This window comes from Lathyrus oleraceus, chromosome 6 (assembly GCF_024323335.1).
Source record: "Lathyrus oleraceus cultivar Zhongwan6 chromosome 6, CAAS_Psat_ZW6_1.0, whole genome shotgun sequence".
Classification (NCBI taxonomy): domain Eukaryota; kingdom Viridiplantae; phylum Streptophyta; class Magnoliopsida; order Fabales; family Fabaceae; genus Lathyrus; species Lathyrus oleraceus.
In genome coordinates, this window is record NC_066584.1 from 309,078,254 (window position 1) to 309,097,620 (window position 19,367).

Below are 19,367 nucleotides of genomic sequence, written 5' to 3' on the forward strand. Positions count from 1 at the left end.
AATGGCAGGCTCTGGTTATTCAAAAGCTTGAAAATGAACAAATTTGATTGGGACCATCCACTCCACTTGTAACCAATTTTCACTACGGTAAAAGAAAAACAGCAAGGCAGTTAAATTCCAGAAAAAATCCCAAAATGGAATAGAGATAAAATTCAAAGAGAAAGTACGTAGGTTCAGATTACCATTTTCGAACCTAGCATCAAACAGGGCAATTTGATTCTGAGAACACCCAAAGCGCTTTGCAGAGTTACTCTTCTGGAACACAAAAAACACCAATTGAAACCCTAGCTGCAGAAATATAAAAGGAGAAGAGAATCAGGAATTGAGGACAGAAAAAACTTGGAGGCGAAAATCTCAAACAAAAAACCTAAAATCCCAAAATCGGATACCTGGATTGGGAGGCCAACTTCTTCACGCCTTTCACCGCCGCCGTGACACTTTGTGAGAATTTCCTTCCTTTTTCCTTTTATCATTTTCATGTATTTGTTGATAGATTCGGTGAGAGTGATGTGAGTGAGAGAGGTACGGTTGAGAGAGCAATTTCAGAAGCGAGGTTGAGAGAACAATTTTGGCTGGAGTTTGTGAGAGAGGCGCGATTGAGAGAGGTTTTCGCTGAGAGGAACGTGAGGCCGCGTGAGAGAGAGATTTCGTTAAGAGATTGAAAGAAGCATGAGAGAGAGGAGCGTTTGAGAGATTGGAAGAGAACGAGGACGAGGGTCTGTTAGTTGGTTTCCATTTTCCTTTTTTTTAAATTTATTTTTAAATAAAGATAAACATTGAAACAATAAAAATTTTATGTTTTAAATTTCCTAAGTTTTCATTTGATAATATTTTCATTTAATATATTACATTAACATTTTTTGATTCCCAATTTACTAGCCTCTAGAATCCAACAGCCAAGCGGCTGGGTTTATTAGGATAGTCCAACAGACTTTTTTTTTATTTATTTTAGTTTTTTATTCTAATGTTTAATCTATTTTGGTTTATATATTTAAAGTAGCATCAAAATAATAAATAACCATGAGTGGTTTGGTGGAGAAGGGTAGTATCATAGTCTTGAGTGGGGTGGGTTCAATACTCGGGTATGTTGCCTTGGTTTTCCAACATTTTGATTTTTCCATATTTTCTTTAATTCTCACATTTAATTATCTAGCCTTACCATTTAACTAACATGTTTCTATCATTTATTCATTTTTTATTATTTTATTTTTAATATGACTGTCATACCCCAAAATTTGCCCGTTAATCTTACAAAACATTTTTCGAAGCACTCCAACTCATTTTTCAAGGGATTGACCTTAAAAGAACAAAGGCCCAGCTCACGAGTGGCCCAATCCAGAAAATGGCCCAAACTGGCCTGCTCGCTAGGCGAGCAACTCCTTCGCCTAGCGAACCCTTCGCTACACGCTCGCCTAGCGAAGCTTGCGAATATCAGAATTTTTGGGCTTCATTCTGAGCCCATTAGGTCACCACAATCACTATAAATACCGACACTTCAGTCACGAAAATGGACAGACGAAGACGGACAGAAACCCTGGCATAGAAACCCTGGAGACCAACTCAGAGAATTCCGAGTAAGGAAACCCTGAAGGCCGCTCATCCGCACCGAAGTTACCTCCGCCCAACTCCATCCGATACCAAGAGTGGTCAGTCCCTTCAACATCGCAACTCAGTTGCAAACAGGTTTGCGCATCACTACTGTTTTATGCTTTTAATCGGTAATCTCTACATACATAAGGCATCATGATTAAATTTTCGGATATGTAATTTGATTTCACATGTGAATTTAAGTATGCCTGAATATCCTGAATGTTTGTCCATGCTATTCCTGTAATTAAATGCCATAAAATTCAGGGTTCCGGAGATCATGCTGCTATCAAACTCAAAACCCGTAGCCGCTCGCTAGCACATCGCTAAGTGAGCCTGTAGCGAGCACTCGCTAAGCCTTCGCTAGGCGAAACAGGAGCGAACGGGACAGTGGCTGTTTTGTTTCTTTTCTGTCCTGCCTTATGTTTATCTAATTAAGATTTATTATAATTCTGCATTAGTTGGCCTGACCTTATGACTGTTGTGTTTATTTTGTGGTGCAATTTTCAATTGTACTTTATCTCGATGTTCTAACCCGTGTGCTGAATTGTGTAAAGGCTTACATATTCCCGATGAAACGGCCGGCTAGGTATTCCACTTTATTTGCGGGATACCCTTATGGAGATGGATTCTCAATTACTTAATTTTAATGTGTAGATTCATCCTAATTACCTAATTGATTTTAATGTGGAGATTCATCCTAATTACTTAATTAGTTTTAATTTGGAGATTCATCCTAATTGATCATAATGTGGAAATTCATCCTAAATACTTAATTGCAAAATATTGCCTTTGAATATGTGATCTTGGACCTCTCTTTGTTGCCTTACGGTATTACGGTCATGTCCCGCGAATGTGGGGATACCCTTAGCCAAGACCCTTCGATTAAATCATCATGTCCCTCTAAAATAAATCATAGCCCCTCGGATGTTGCCTTCGAATATATGATTTTGTCCCTCGATGACCCTTCGGTGTAGCCTACGGTTAAATGATGATAGTCCCTTCGAATGCTAAGGTATCCTTACAACCGTTGCTTTCAATGCCAATCGATGACCCTACGATGACCCTTTTACATCCAAAGGATAAAACTACTTATTTCTCAATAATAAGGACGGTTTTACCCTCACAAGGATAGGAAATGCCCATCAAGACCTTGGGTAGGTATAACTCTTAATTGCTTACTCACAATTTAAAAATACTTTTCACACTTCACAAATACTAGAAAATCACCACTTGGTATACATTCATACTAGAATCATTACTGAGTTATATTTTTCTAAACCATTTTCAAAACTAAACGAGATAACCACTTTGTATACATTCATACGAGAATCATTACAAAGTTAAATTCTCTTTTTCAAAACATTTTCTAAACAATTCACGAACACTTTTTCAGACAAGAAAAATAATATAAGTGATCAAGCAATTAAGAGCCCATGGATAACCATGGATACAAAGGGTGCTAACACCTTCCCTTTGTATAATGTACCTCCCGAACCCAAAATCTAATTAAGGTCTTTCCTGTTCTTTTCCACCTTTCCTTATTGGATAAAAGAAAAGTCGGTGGCGACTCTTGCTAACCGCGACATTTGCTTTCCAAAGCAAAACACATAAAGTCAGTTCACCGTATGACAGAACTGGCGACTCTGCTAGGGATACTATTAAAGAGAGGTTACCTTAAAAACAAGATCACTTATTTAAATTGTCTGATTTACTTTTAAGGGATTGCTTGGGTATTTTATGCTTGAGTGAAAGATCCTACACCCGGATCTAGTGTACCTTAGGTAAGTAGCAAAAGATCATCGCGACTATCTAGCGTATACTGGAATGGTCAAAATGATGGCTACGGTTAATGTGACACTTTGGATGTCCTGATGTTCCTCATGTTTACTTGAGGAGAAATTTGGCGTCTGCGTGGTGTCATCAAAGCGTTAACTAGACCTTTAGAACCCTAATTGACTCATCCTGGCCATTAGAAAGTAGTGAGATAACTGACTTCGGTTCCGACTGGGGTTGGTTGAGACTCGATACTACACTATTTGAGATTGGACTTTAGGGAAGCTTTGGTCAACCACTTGGTGTTGCACTGAAGTGGACTTAAAGGAAGGTCAATGATTGGAGATCCTTCTAGAACCCGGTTACTATTCTAGGACAGGTTGAACCAACCAAACTTCAGTGGGGAGGGTATTTACCTATGGAACTCATGCAAGCCTTAAAACCTAAGAATGATTGTTGTGTAACTTGTTTGTGCTTGTTATTTATTTAACATCATAACATCATAACATCATAACATCATAACATCATAACATTGTACTAACCATTTCAAGGACTTAGGGATTTAGCTTTGCTCTGTTAAACAAGTTATGGCTTCCAGAAAGACCATTCGGATCAATTTTGTAGCAATCTCTCCTCAACTAAAGGATTTAGTGTCAGAACTTCCCGATCAGGCTCAGTTCATCAAGAAACATGGTTCTCTCCTCAATTTGGTTACCACTGGTTTCAGAGAGGATATGATGAGGGTCCTATTCCAGTTCTTCGATCCTAAACATCATTGCTTCACATTCCCAGATTATCAGTTGGTACCCACATTAGAAGAATTTTCCAGGCTGCTTGGGTTGCCTATCCTTGATCAAACACCTTTCAGTGGTTTAGAAAGGATTCCGAAGTCTGAAGAAGTTGCCGCGGCTTTACACATGACAAAGTCCGATATTGAAACCAATTGCGTAACAAGAAGTGGAGTTAAGGGTTTACTTGCCAAGTTTCTGATAAATAAGGCCCGAGAATTCTTAAAGGTTATGAATGTCCCTGCTTTCGAAGACGTTCTAGCATTACTAATCTATGGGTTGGTGTTATTTCCTAATCCAGACCAATTCGTAGATATGAATGCTATTAAGATATTTCTCACTCATAACCCTGTGCCTACCTTGCTTGGAGACATTCTGCATTCCCTTCACACTCGTACTATGAAAAGGCAAGGGACTCTCATGTGCTGCATACCTTTATTGTCTAGGTGGTTTATTTCACACCTTCCTCAATCAGTCTTGAAGAATGAGCAAAATCTGAAATGGTCTCAAAGGATAATGTTGCTCTCCCATTCAGACATCCGTTGGTGTCCTCATCTCAAAGAAAATGTTATCATCATTGACCGTTGTGGAGAATTCTCTAACGTACCACTCCTGGGGATGAGAGGATGTATTACTTATAACCCAGCTTTAGCCCTACGCCAGTTTGGTTATGCTCGAAGAGAGGGTCCACATGAAAGAATTATTCAAGGTACTGTGTTTGACTATGACAACGATTCCCAAGGTCTCCGTCAGAGATTTGTACGAGCCTGGGGCATGGTGAAAAGAAGCACTTTAGGACAGAGAAACTCTATTCCTATGGAACCTTATCTCAGATGGGTACGCGCCAGAGCTCGTGAACTTGTCATGCCATACCTTGCAGTCGGACCGCTGATTGTTGAACCAGAGGTTGAAGGAGGTACTCCTCAGATCATTCCTTATCCAGATATGCCTACCGAGGTTGAAGAATTAAAGAGATCCTGGATCCAGTTGAGAGAGGAAAGGGATACTTTTGAGACTCAGTTCGTTGCAGAAAGGAAGAAAGTATTAGAGCTCACCAGCCAGCTTAATGAGGAACGAAGACTCAATACATATCTTCGTCCGAAAAGAAGCCGTCCCTGGGAGATTTGAGCTTTCATTGTATTTTTATTATTTCCTTTTGTAATGAACATTGATTAAAAAAAATTATTAATAAAAGTTTCCCTCTTTTTGGTGGCTTACGCAAAGTTAAATTCCAAAAGTCCTTGAAAACATTTCATACATTGCATAGCATGACATAACATTGCATAACAGGTATTCTAAAGGATCTATGTTCTCACGGTCTTCCTATTGCAAACAGAAAAATGGCTCTCGAACAAACTGTCAAAGATCTCCAGGCTCAGAATGCTCAATTCCAGGAGATGATGCTGAGCTTATCCAAGGGGCAGGAGGAACTGAAGGCTCTCTTGCTCGAAAAGAAGAAAGACCAGAAACCTGTGAGTTACATTAACCCGGGAAGAAGGCGTAAAGGACAGGCTGCGGGAATCAAGATTAGACTTCCGAAGGATCAAGAAGAGGAGACAGAAAATGATTCGGAAGATGAGAATGCTGATCCCCTCAACCAGGAGGACGACGATGAAGATTATGAAGAGGAACAGTACTCTCCAAAAGAGGATAAGTACAAGTTGTTGGAAGAACGCATGCTAGCTATGGAGGGTCAGAAGGCGCCCGGTCTGGATTTCGAAAGCTTGGGACTGGTCTCTGATGTGGTCATTCCTCGCAAATTCAAGATCCCCACTTTCACTAAGTATGATGGTGCGTCTTGTCCTCAGATGCATTTGAGAGCTTATGTGAGAAAGATTCAGCCGTATACCACTGATAGGAAACTATGGATCCATTTCTTCCAGGAGAGCCTATCTGGCACACAGTTGGAGTGGTATTATCAGCTCGAGAGCTCTAACATCCGCACCTGGACTGACTTAGCGACGACTTTCCACAAGCACTACCAGTATAATTCTGAACTAGCGCCTACTCGGCTACAGTTGCAGAATATGACTATGGACTCTAAAGAAAGCTTCAAAGAATACGCTAAAAAATGGAGAGATTTGGCTGGCAGAGTCAAACCCCCCATGACTGATCGAGAATTAGTGGACATGTTCATGGGTACACTGACTGGTCCATTCTACAGCCATCTACTGGGAAGTTCTTCAACAGGTTTCACGGACCTTATATTGACGGGTGAACGTGTTGAAAGTGGCATTCGAAGTGGAAAGATACAGGCAGCTACCTCCGCAAGCACCAGAAAGACCCATCAGGGAAAGAATGAGTCAAATGCTGTGTATGGTGAAAGGGGTCATAACAAGAAAAGCCGTGACCATACCATCGGAGCAGTCACAATTGCAGCCCCGCCAGCTCAAAACTTCCAGCACAGACAAGACAGGCCAAGAAGGCAGTTTACCAAGATCAATATGACTTTAGCACAAGCACTGCAGGGTATGCTGAAGGCGAATTTAATTACCCTCAGAGGCCCTCCTGCGAATGTCAACACTACTTCTCCTCGTTATAATCCCAATGCCAGGTGTGCATATCACTCCGATAGCCCCGGGCATGATACAAACGATTGTTGGTTGTTGAAGAATAAAATTCAGGATATGATCGACGCGGGAGAAATTGAATTTGATCCTCCGGAGACTCCTAATGTCATCACTGCTCCTATGCCTAACCATGACAAGACTGTTAATTCTGTGAATGACAATTCTCACATTGCTAATGTGGCGGACTTAACGTCTCCTCTCCTGATCATCAAGAAGAATTTATTGCAAGCTGGTTTATTTCCAGGTTGTGCTGAAAGTTGCGATCTTTGTGTACTTCGACCCAACGAGTGCTTGAAGTTGAGGAATGGTATTCAACGGCTGATGGACGATCGTACAATTCTCTTCGAAAAGATTCCTAAGGTGGAAAACCCTGTGGAAGAAATATCTGTGATTGCCAGGTCCAAAGGTCCAGTGAAGATTACCGCTACTAGAGTACCTGTGAAGATTACTGTTGAGCCCAAGGTAGCTCCCCTAATCATTACTGCACCTGGCCCAGTACCGTATTCCTTAAGCAAAGCCATTCCGTGGAATTATGGAGGTGGTATTTACATCCATGGCGTGAAGCAAGTTGGTAATCCTGCTAGTCCTAATGACATTGTTGGGACTAGTAAAGTTACTCGAAGTGGAAGGATCTTCTCTCCAGAAATCTCGCCTCCCGCCCCTGAAACCCGAGGAAAGGAACCAGTTAACCCTTCTCAGTCAGGGACACCCGTCGAAGTTACTACTGAAGATGTTGCCAAACAAGAAATGGAAGAAATGCTGAAAATCATCCGCAAGAGTGATTTTGATGTGGTAGAACAGCTGGGGCATACTCCGTCTAAGATCTCGATGTTATCCTTGTTATTATCTTCTGAATCTCATGCCAATGCACTGATAAAATTCCTGAAGACTGCTCATGTACCTCAGGAAACATCCGTCGATCAGTTCGAAAACTATGTTGCTCACCTGGCTGTCGACAATGGCCTAGGCTTTTCTGATGCTGACCTGACACCAGCAGGAAAGAATCACAATAAAGCTCTGCATATCTCCATTGAGTGTAAGGGGATCACTTTGTCTCATGTGTTGATCGATAATGGCTCTTCTTTGAATGTACTACCGAAAGCCGTGCTCGATAAACTTGACTGTAAAAGCATTGAACTGAAGCCTAGTGACATTGTGGTGCGTGCTTACGATGGTGCGAAGAGTGTTGTCCATGGTGAAGTGGTTCTCCCTATCAAGATAGGACCTCAAGTCTTCAACATTATCTTTCACGTAATGAACATCCGTCCTGCCTATTCCTGCTTGCTGGGACGCCCTTGGATTCATGGGGCAAGTGCTGTAGCTTCATCTCTCCATCAAAAGCTGAGGTATCCAATAGAGGGTAAGGTTTTCACTGTGTGTGGAGAAGAAGAATATATTGTCAGTAGTGTGCAGGCCTTCAGATACGTCGAGATGGATGGTGAATTCTTTGAGACTCCTTCTTAGTCATTTGAAGTAGTTCCTCCGACCAGCCCTGTCCTTAAGCCAACTCCCCTTGTGCCCAAGGTTATTCGTGCTCCTCCTGCCATGATTTCTCTGAAAGATGCTCAAGCCGTTGTTGAAAACGGTGGTCGTACTGGTTGGGGTCAACTGATCAACGTACCATACAAGTCTGACAAGTCTGGTCTGGGATTTAACTCTGAAAGGGTGGTCAAAGATCAGATTAATGCGGTAGTAGATGCTGATAGCGATTGCGACCTGGATAGCTGGATTTTCCCAACAATTGGTGACGGTGAAGGAGAATTGCGACCCAAAGCGCAGCGGAAATTAAAATTTTCTCCTTTAGAGATCCTTACGAATGGTCATGATCAGTGATAGAATATTTACCTCTTATGACGGTTGAAACCTTTGGTGCAGATCTCTTGTAACGATCAAAACCCTTTGATGCAGATCCACGAAACGATCACGAACGTTGAACGATGACAACGTCTCTACTCAGTCCACACGAACGGTTTCCTTCAATCTCAGTGCTAGCTGGTACGAATGAAGGCTTTGAGTGAGAGAGAGAGAGAGAGAGAGAAAACGAAAATAATGCAACCGCCAATTTTTGCTTCTGCACAAGGGTTCTATTTATAGAACCACTTGTGTGGGCTTCAAGCTAAAAAGCCCACTTAAGTGTATTTTGGCCCATATCTTATAATATGCCGAAAATCACTTAAGCCCATGGTACCTTACCACATTTCGTATTCTACTCAAGTACACCGTACCTTACGATGTTCTATAATTCACTTAAGGGTACCGTACCTTACGATATTCCTTAGTTACTCTATCTCTCATCAATCCGTCCTTTGTGTGTGACCCTGTAGGTTTTCGTGACGTTGGCAATTATATTAAATCACACATTTAACATAATAAACAGTGAGCGGTATCTAGCAACACATCACTGCTACCCAAGACACGAAAATGTCATGTGATCTGACAATTCCTTCTGTGATAATACTTATGTGTATAATTACCCTTTTGCCCTTATGTCTATATTGAACACAAGGCATAGACCGTGTCATCCTTGTCCAGTTCAATATTGGGCCCATAGACATTTATCCTGTTATGCAGGATGGGCAAATTCCATCTAGGTCACTCATGTCCCTCAGCATACTTTGTGGAGTACCCATCAACTGTCTTTATGGTTATCCAGTTACGGATAACGTTGGATCAGCAATAAAGCACTCGACTCTACATCTAGGATCCATAGTGGTTTCAGGTCGAAGAGTGGAATACACTATTATCACCATGAGAATAACTTATGACACCTTGCATAACTTTCTATATAGTATTCTCATAGCGGGTCAATCCGGTATAAATATTACTCTTAATATTCATACCTATGTTTAAGACTTGATAACTCTTTATCCATGATCCATGAGATGTGATCATCAGTCTACAAACATAATAGTCTTAATGCTTTAATGTTATCCCACTTCACACTAAAGCTCGACTACGGATACTTTAGGAATAGTGTCCTTATGTTTAATGTGTTCTCATGATTAAGTCACACTTAATACATTAAACGGACTATCTATTCCAGGGACTTTATTAATCAACCATAATAAAGAGAATGCCTTTTATTATTCGATACAAGTACCAAAATGTATTGGCCTCTAGGGCTTACACCAACAATCTCCCACTAGCACTAGAGCCAATCAGGTATACCCCTTATGCCCATTGATCTAGTATGGCCAATGGCCATCATGCTTCTGCTGCGCAAGAGGCTTTGTCAGTGGGTCAGCTATATTGTCAAGTGTAGGTACTCTACATATTCTCACACAACGTCTAAGTATGTGTTTGGATCGTCGGTGAGATCTAGGCTCCTTAGCTTATGCGATAGCACCATTGTTATCATAATAGAGACCAATGGGATCCACAATGCTAGGGACTATGCCAAGTTCACTAATGAACCTTTTGATCCAAACAGCTTCCTTTGCTGCACTTGAGGCAGCAATATACTCGGCCTCGGTTGTAGATTCAGCAACTGTATCTTGCTTTGAACTTTTCAAGCTCACAGCGCCACCATTTCAGCAAAACACATAACCATTGGAATCATTCATATTAAAGCGTCTCAGCACCTTGTCTATGTACTCTGACTTAGGCCAAGCATTTTATGATCTATCTCTATAGATTCTGATTCCTAATATATAGGCTGCTTCACCTAGGTCCTTCATAGATAAGCATTTCCCCACCCAAGACTTTGCTTGTTGCAGGGTAGGGATATCGTTTCCAATGAGTAATATGTCATCTACATATAATACCAGGAATACGATCATGCTCCCACTAACCTTCTTGTAGACACAAGGCCCATCTTCGTTCTTAACAAATCCATACAGTTTCACTGTTTCATCAAAACGAAGATTCCATGAGTAGGTCACAGGCTCATCTTGATCCATGAGTAATACATCACCTAGATCAGATATCCATATATCTTGGTCAGGTGACGTATCCTGCCTGACCTACGCTGGTCTTGTTCTACTTGAGCAGGTTGCTCTTACACAACTACTTGTGTCTCCTGCTCCAATTCCTCCATAGGTGTGTCGATGCTTTGTGATTCTTGAATTTCTTCAAGCTCTACTTTCCTCTCACTGGTTCCTTTGGAAATAAAATCCTTTTCTAGGAAAACTCCAGTTCGAGCGACAAACACTTTGCCCTCAAAAGGATTGTAGAAGTAATACCCTTTTGTTTCTTTAGGATACCCCACAAATAAGCATTTATCAGATTTGGGCTCAAGCTTAGTTGAAATTTGTCGTTTCACATAAACCTCGCAACCCCAAATCTTCATGTAAGACATATGTGGTCTCTTACCACTCCATATCTCATATGGTGTCTTATCAACCTTTTGGATGGAACACGGTTAAGTGTGTAAGCTGTTGTCGATAGTACATGTCCCCAAAAGAAGTTTGGAAGATCGGCGTGACTCATCATGGATCAGACCATGTCCAACAGGGTTCGATTTCTTCTCTCAGACACACCATTCCATTGGGGTGTTCCAGGAGGAGTGAGTTGGGATAGAATCCCACACTCTTTCAGATGGTCATCAAACTCTAGGCTTAAATACTCACCACCTCGATCTGATCGAAGAGTTTTAATATTCTTACCCAGTTGGTTTTGTACTTCATTCTTGAATTCCTTGAACTTTTCAAAGGACTTTGATTTGTGTTTCATTAAATACACACAACCGTATCTACTGAAATCATCGATAAATGAAGTACTGAAAATCTCCTCTGGCTGGAATGTTCAGTGGTCCACATACATCAGTATGTATGAGGGCCAAAAGATCATTAGCTCTTTCACCTTTTCTTGTGAGTGGAGATTTTGTCATCTTCCAAGTACTTTGGGCAGTTTCTCTTCCAATGTCCGGTCTTACCGCAATGGAAGCAGGTGTCTGCCTTTGCTATGCCTCCACTAGGCTTCAAAGCAGCAACAGTGGGTCTGGGTTTGGCAACTTCCTTGCCTCTCCCTTTATCACCCTGCTTAGTGGGCCTTTTGTTCTGTCTCTTTCCATTTCCGATCATCAGAATGGACTTCCCTTTTGACTTCAGATTCTGCTCGGCAGTTCTTAACATGGCGAGCAGTTCAGGAAGAGATTTGTCCATATCAATCATATTGAAATTTAGGACAAATTGACTGAAACTATCTGGCAACGATTGCAAGATCAAATTAGTCGCAAGTTCCTTTCCGAGGGGAAAACCCAACCTTCCAAGGTTTTCCACATACCCAATCATCTTGAGCATATGGGGACCTACAAGGGCTCCCTCATCTAACTTGCCTTGAAAAAGGGGCTTTTGAAACTTCAAGCCTTTCATGCCTTGCTTGCTCTTGATAGAGCATCTTCATGTGTTCGATCATATCAAACGCTGTCATGTTCTCATGTTGCTTTTGCAACTCTGAGTTCATGACATCCAGCATGAGACAAGCAGTTTCATTGGCATCATCGACATGCTTCTTATAAGCATCTCTTTCTGCCTTAGGTGCAGAACTAGGAGGCTCCTCTTTAGGAACAGGTGTCTCCAAGACATACAACTTTCTATTATGTTTGAGGACAATCCTCAGGTTTCGGTGCCAATCCAGGAAATTTGTCCCAGACAATTTTTCCTTGTCAAGGATTGATCGCAACATGTTGTTAGAGGTGTTTGTTGTCATGGTAATCTACATAAGGATTAAGAAAATATAAGTATCATTGACATATTTAATTAGGCCTTTAATTAAATATGCTCCCACTATTTTACTCAAAACAAATGACCCTCATCATTTGATTCGGAAAATCCCGTCGGAAGATTTTCTAGTGGGTCGAGATCCATATTTCACTTCGTTCTAAGTCCGCGTAGGCGGATTACACAAAACTAGGTTATTTAGGTAGGAACTCCTTCCAATTGTATCTCATACAACTCTCGAATATTTCGGTTGGGTGAATAACTCCTTATTCCAATCCATCATATGGATCATTCCCAACTCTTGCTTCTAAACATATATATAATCTTATTATAATTTGTTTAGTTAAGTTTGACCCATTGTTTTAACAGTTGGATATTACAATTATCCCATCGCACCTTACTAATATATAGATCATGCACCTCGCGTAGGCGAAACCTACATTATCCATTACTAGTCTTGATGAGTGTTAAAACTTGGAAAGCATAAACTTAATATTTAATTTGAGGGAATTGCAATTTTATGATCTCACCGGCTTATTTATCATATAAATCGTCTCTCACATGCATCAACATACATTCACATGCATCAACATACATACAAACAAAATGAAACAGTTATGGCCCCTAGCGTAATTGTTCTCCCAAGCCAATGAGAGAACCTAAGCTAACCTACAACGATCTAAGCTTCTCCAAGCAAGATCTTCAAGGTTGTCCTCCTTTAATATTGAATTCTTCTCTAAGCTTCTCCAAGCAAGATCTTCAAGATTGTCCTCTTTTGATATTGAAATCTTCTCTTTCTTCATAACATTGTCTTCTTCTCTTTATTCATAACATTACATTCCAGAAGAAACTCGTTTTACATACGAGGGTTTGAGATGAGAAAAGAAGTTACATTAAGAGATCAAAAGGAGAGGCACGACACGCAGGTCATATTTAAAAACCCAAAACAAAATAAAGGACAACTAAGGCCATAACTGATCACCACAAGGCAATAATAATAAACACATTGTTATTATTAAATTTTAATTCCTTTAATTAATTAAAACCAAATTAAATTTTGGCGACCGATCACACTACGCAGAGTTGGCCGGGGGTTCCGCTGCCCGGTCAGCGGACGGTGGTTAATGAACAATTCATTTGAAATGGACATTGTTTTTGCATCCACACAACTCTTGCGCAGGCACAAAACAGAAACCCCAAAATTTTGACTCTGGGAGTGTGACGACCGTCACAGGCGTGTGACGACCGTCACAGGCAATGTGAGTGTGACGAGCGTCACAGGGTTGTTACGACCGTCACAGGTCAAAACAGAAATGCCTAAAATTCTGTGAGTCTGTTACGACCGTCACAGGTCAATCTATGGGTCTGTTACGAACGTCACGCGTCTTGTTACGACCGTTACGCATCCAGTTTGTTACGCTCACGAGCTTCACGCGGCCAATTAACAAACTTTGAAACAGTCAACACACGTGTTCCAAAAACCCTAAATTGACAACTCCTTGACGGCACAACCCTTGCGCCGTCACCAACCCTAATGCGCCAATTTCAGACCGTCAAACACACCTCGATTGTTGATTCAGTATGATTGATCAACAGGCCATTGCTTCACCATACTAATGTCGGATTCCGAAGCAAATGACCATTGATCGCTCAAAGGAAAACAATCATTTAGTGTTCGAATGAATGAAACAGAAACAGTATATCACATATACCGTATTTTGCATTAGGATTACTTATATCACATATAAGTTGATCGGTCTCAATTGCGTAACCTATGGACGATCGATGTATCGCTGCTTCACCATACTAATGTCGGATTCCGAAGCATAGTCAACATCAATCATCCAACTTGTACACTCATGATGCCAAATTTAATTACCCGTTTAATTAATTGATTCATTATGTCTTTTAATCATATTAATACAGAAATTAAACACCTATCCGATTCATGGTTTCGTAAGTGGCTCTGATACCACTGAAGGAGAATTGCGACCCAAAGTGCAGCGGAAATTAAAATTTTCTCCTTTAGAGATCCTTACGAATGGTCATGATCAGTGATAGAATATTTACCTCTTATGACGGTTGAAACCTTTGGTGCAGATCTCTTGTAACGATCAAAACCCTTTGATGCAGATCCACGAAACGATCACGAACGTTGAACGATGACAACATCTCTACTCAGTCCACACGAACGGTTTCCTTCAATCTCAGTGCTAGCTGGTACGAATGAAGGCTTTGAGTGAGAGAGAGAGAGAGAGAGAGAGAGAGAGAGAGAGAAAACAAAAATAATGCAACCGCCAATTTTTGCTTCTGCACAAGGGTTCTATTTATAGAACCACTTGTGTGGGCTTCAAGCTAAAAAGCCCACTTAAGTGTATTTTGGCCCATATCTTATAATATGCCGAAAATCACTTAAGCCCATGGTACCTTACCACATTTCGTATTCTACTCAAGTACACCGTACCTTACGATGTTCTATAATTCACTTAAGGGTACCGTACCTTACGATATTCCTTAGTTACTCTATCTCTCATCAATCCGTCCTTTGTGTGTGACCCTGTAGGTTTTCGTGACGTTGGCAATTATATTAAATCACACATTTAACATAATAAACAGTGAGCGGTATCTAGCAACACATCACTGCTACCCAAGACACGAAAATGTCATGTGATCTGACAATTCCTTCTGTGATAATACTTATGTGTATAATTACCCTTTTGCCCTTATGTCTATATTGAACACAAGGCATAGACCGTGTCATCCTTGTCCAGTTCAATATTGGGCCCATAGACATTTATCCTGTTATGCAGGATGGGCAAATTCCATCTAGGTCACTCATGTCCCTCAGCATACTTTGTGGAGTACCCATCAACTGTCTTTATGGTTATCCAGTTACGGATAACGTTGGATCAGCAATAAAGCACTCGACTCTACATCTAGGATCCATAGTGGTTTCAGGTCGAAGAGTGGAATACACTATTATCACCATGAGAATAACTTATGACACCTTGCATAACTTTCTATATAGTATTCTCATAGCGGGTCAATCCGGTATAAATATTACTCTTAATATTCATACCTATGTTTAAGACTTGATAACTCTTTATCCATGATCCATGAGATGTGATCATCAGTCTACAAACATAATAGTCTTAATGCTTTAATGTTATCCCACTTCACACTAAAGCTCGACTACGGATACTTTAGGAATAGTGTCCTTATGTTTAATGTGTTCTCATGATTAAGTCACACTTAATACATTAAACGGACTATCTATTCCAGGGACTTTATTAATCAACCATAATAAAGAGAATGCCTTTTATTATTCGATACAAGTACCAAAATGTATTGGCCTCTAGGGCTTACACCAACAGACGGACCCAATAATTGGATATACATTCATACTAGAATCATTACTGAGTTATATTTTTCTAAACCATTTTCAAAACTAAACGAGATAACCACTTTGTATACATTCATACGAGAATCATTACAAAGTTAAATTCTCTTTTTCAAAACATTTTCTAAACAATTCACGAACACTTTTTCAGACAAGAAAAATAATATAAGTGATCAAGCAATTAAGAGCCCATGGATAACCATGGATACAAAGGGTGCTAACACCTTCCCTTTGTATAATGTACCTCCCGAACCCAAAATCTAATTAAGGTCTTTCCTGTTCTTTTCCACCTTTCCTTATTGGATAAAAGAAAAGTCGGTGGCGACTCTTGCTAACCGCGACATTTGCTTTCCAAAGCAAAACACATAAAGTCAGTTCACCGTATGACAATGACTTATGTGATTATTCATTTTTTTTGGGATTTATGTGAATTATTATATTTGTGTTTGTTCATTCATTTGTACAAATTATTTGCCTTTATGTGTGAGTTATGTTACAATCATGATAAATCATCACAATCTCATTGATAAAAAACCCATTCAAAACCATTTTAAAATTATAAAAATCATATTTTCTCGATTCAATGTCGAGCCCATTTTTCCACACCCTTGTAAGTCGATTGCTTTTTAAGCATCACCATCAACCTCACATAGCTTACTCTTGGGCTTTCTTACAATGAGCCGGTTCTCTTGCACTTACACTCATATTTCGAGTCATTTTGTTGTTTGGGCCCGATTTAATTATTTCATGATTTTTGACAACCCCCATTCATAACAAATGTATCCCTCTCCCATGAAATGTATAATATTTATTCTTTCATTCTTTATTCATCTGTTAATACAAGAATTAAAATGAACATTCGATAACCATTTCAAAGCAAGATCAAAACCTCGATCCAACGTCGAGTAATCATTTTTCAAAACCTAACAGAACCAGCACGTATTCATCCACCCTTTTGTAAGTCGATTGCTTTATGCATCGCAGTCAACCTTGTAAGTCGATTGCTTCATGCATCGCCATCTACCCTTATCCCTAACACCTCTCCTTGCTCCACTCGTCAATTCTTGTTCCGATTAGGTAGCACCCATTAGATAGAACCCTTTGTATGATAACATAGGTAGGATTCCCATATCCTTTTGTATGATAACATAGGTAGGATTCCCATATCCTTTTGTATGCTAACATAGGTAGGATTCCCATATCCTTTTGTATGATAACATAGGTAGGATTTCCTTATTCTTTTGTATGATAACATAGGTAGAATTTCCATATTCTTTGCATGCCAACATTAGGTAGATATTCCCATTTGTAAATCCTAACACTTAAGTACATATTGCATGACAACTCTAGGGCAGAGCTTCCCCATATTTAGACCTTCCGTGCGTCTCCGATCTTGTGGCATGTCAATCCGTCCTATTGCAAAGAGGTAATTGCCTAAGACTCGATTCAGCGAGCTGCGACACCTGCTACTAGGACGTGAGCACATTGCCCACTATCCTTTGACACAACTAGTGTCCTCCTTTGTAAGTCCATGTTCAGATGGCAATCCCTGTGTAGCCGAACTACGACAACTCTGATTCTCATGTTCAGATGAGATACGTAGGCACAAGATACGATGTCTTGCCGAGTTTGATTGACAACTAACAACTAATCCTTGTTTGCTTTCGCCCTCGTTGCGATTCTTTTCTCTCGCCCTCATTGCGATCGAGACCTTCCCTTTCTCTTTCCCTAGTTGCAATCGAGACCTTTGTTCCCGTAGTTAGCTGAACTACGTTTTGCTCTGATTCTAATTCCCGATGAGATATGTAGGCATAAGACGCGATGTCTTAGCGAGAACACATCTCTTTCACCCATAGGTAGCCGAGCTACGAAGACTCTGATTCTCATTCCAGATGAGATACGTATGCAGTGGATGCGACATCCGTGCGAGTCATTTTCTTTGACCCTCTCTTTTAGTAAATAGTACATTAGATAAACACACACCCTTTAGACAAGAATAACAAGAGTGGATCCCGTAGAGTACTACGGATGCGTAGGGGTGCTAATACCTTCCCTTCGCATAATCGACTCCCGAACCCAAGATTTGGTTGCGAGACCTTGTCTTTTCCTTTCCTCTTTCCAAGTTTACTTCGAGCGTTTCCTTTCCCTCCTTTGGGATAAATAACGCACGGTGGCGACTCTTCTGTCATTTTCTTTCGCCGGTTGTTTTTTTCGCATTTTCCCTTTTTCAGGTTGCGACAGCTGGCGACTCTGCTGGGGACCCGGTTTCCCTAAGCGAGTCCCTCCTAGCTTTTGTAGGTTTCTTGTTTGTTGGGTGTTTATTCTTTTGTACAGTTATTTATTTTCAGCATTTACCTGCTTTACCTTATTGCATTCATGTACATATGTTTGATGTATCTGTGGGTTCTATGGGTTGTTTGTTTGTTGGGTTGGGACTGTTCTATGAGTGATAAGCCCACTACCCAGGCTTGAGTGTACACATAGGTGTTAGAGTGGATAGTCATGAGGCTTGCGTGGCATGTTGCTATGTTAAGTTGTTCATGAGACCCACATTCCAGACGAGGTTTCTGTTGGATATATTTTGTCCTATGGGTGTTCCATAACGACAGATATTCCTTTAGAAATCGTCGACTCTGGTGACCATTTCCCGAGAACTCAGTCGAGGCCTCTCCTCCGAGACGCGTTTATGTTAGCTCTGGTGGGCGCATTCTCGCTGCTCAATCCGAGGACCCCGAGACTGGGAACTTGCTTTAGGATATCCTGTTGAGGGGAGTCAACAGAGGTCTTTTATCCCGTAATAATACCAAACCTTCAGTGGTAAACGTATTATTCTCAACTGAAGGGCTGAAGCTGACAAACTTCTGTTCTTAGAACCTACCAGTGAGGGGCGGGCTAAATTCAAGGGAACCTTAACCTCCAACCAACCCGGTTTTCTGGAGCAGAGTTTTGATCTTATATTATATTCTTCAGTGGGTTTTCTCTTCAGACAGTGCAACCCGACAGATGTTCAAGCAGATACAGCAATCTTGATTTCCATATCACTGCATTGCATCAAATCATTCTGCATTCATATCATTTAACACATGTTTATCCATTTCTAGGGGGTTTATATCTTCTTCTTGATTCCGGTCGGGGTTTTCTGGTTCTCCTGAGATGGATATTGGCAGAAAGAGACACGTCGCTTACAAGTTTCCAGTGGTTTGTTTGGAGCCTATTCAACAACTGATGAAGTTAATGGATCACGATTCTTTAGAAGGATTCCGGAAGGATTACGGTTTGATTCTAAGCTTCGTCACGGTTCTCTCCAAAGATCAACACGATGCTCTCTTTACACTGCTGCAGTTCTATGATCCTCCATTGAGGTGTTTCACATTCCCGGATTATATTTTGGTCCCTACTTTGGAGGAGATTGCCAGTTTTCTCAGAGTTCCTATCAAGTCACAGTTGTTGTTCTACAGTTCTGAGTTTCTGCCCGATCTCAGCATGGTTGCTTCGGCCATATATTTGGGGAAATCAGTCTTGAAGGCTAATATGTGTCAGAAGGGAGGAGTCAGTGGTTTTCATTTGAGTTTCTTACTAGGTGAAG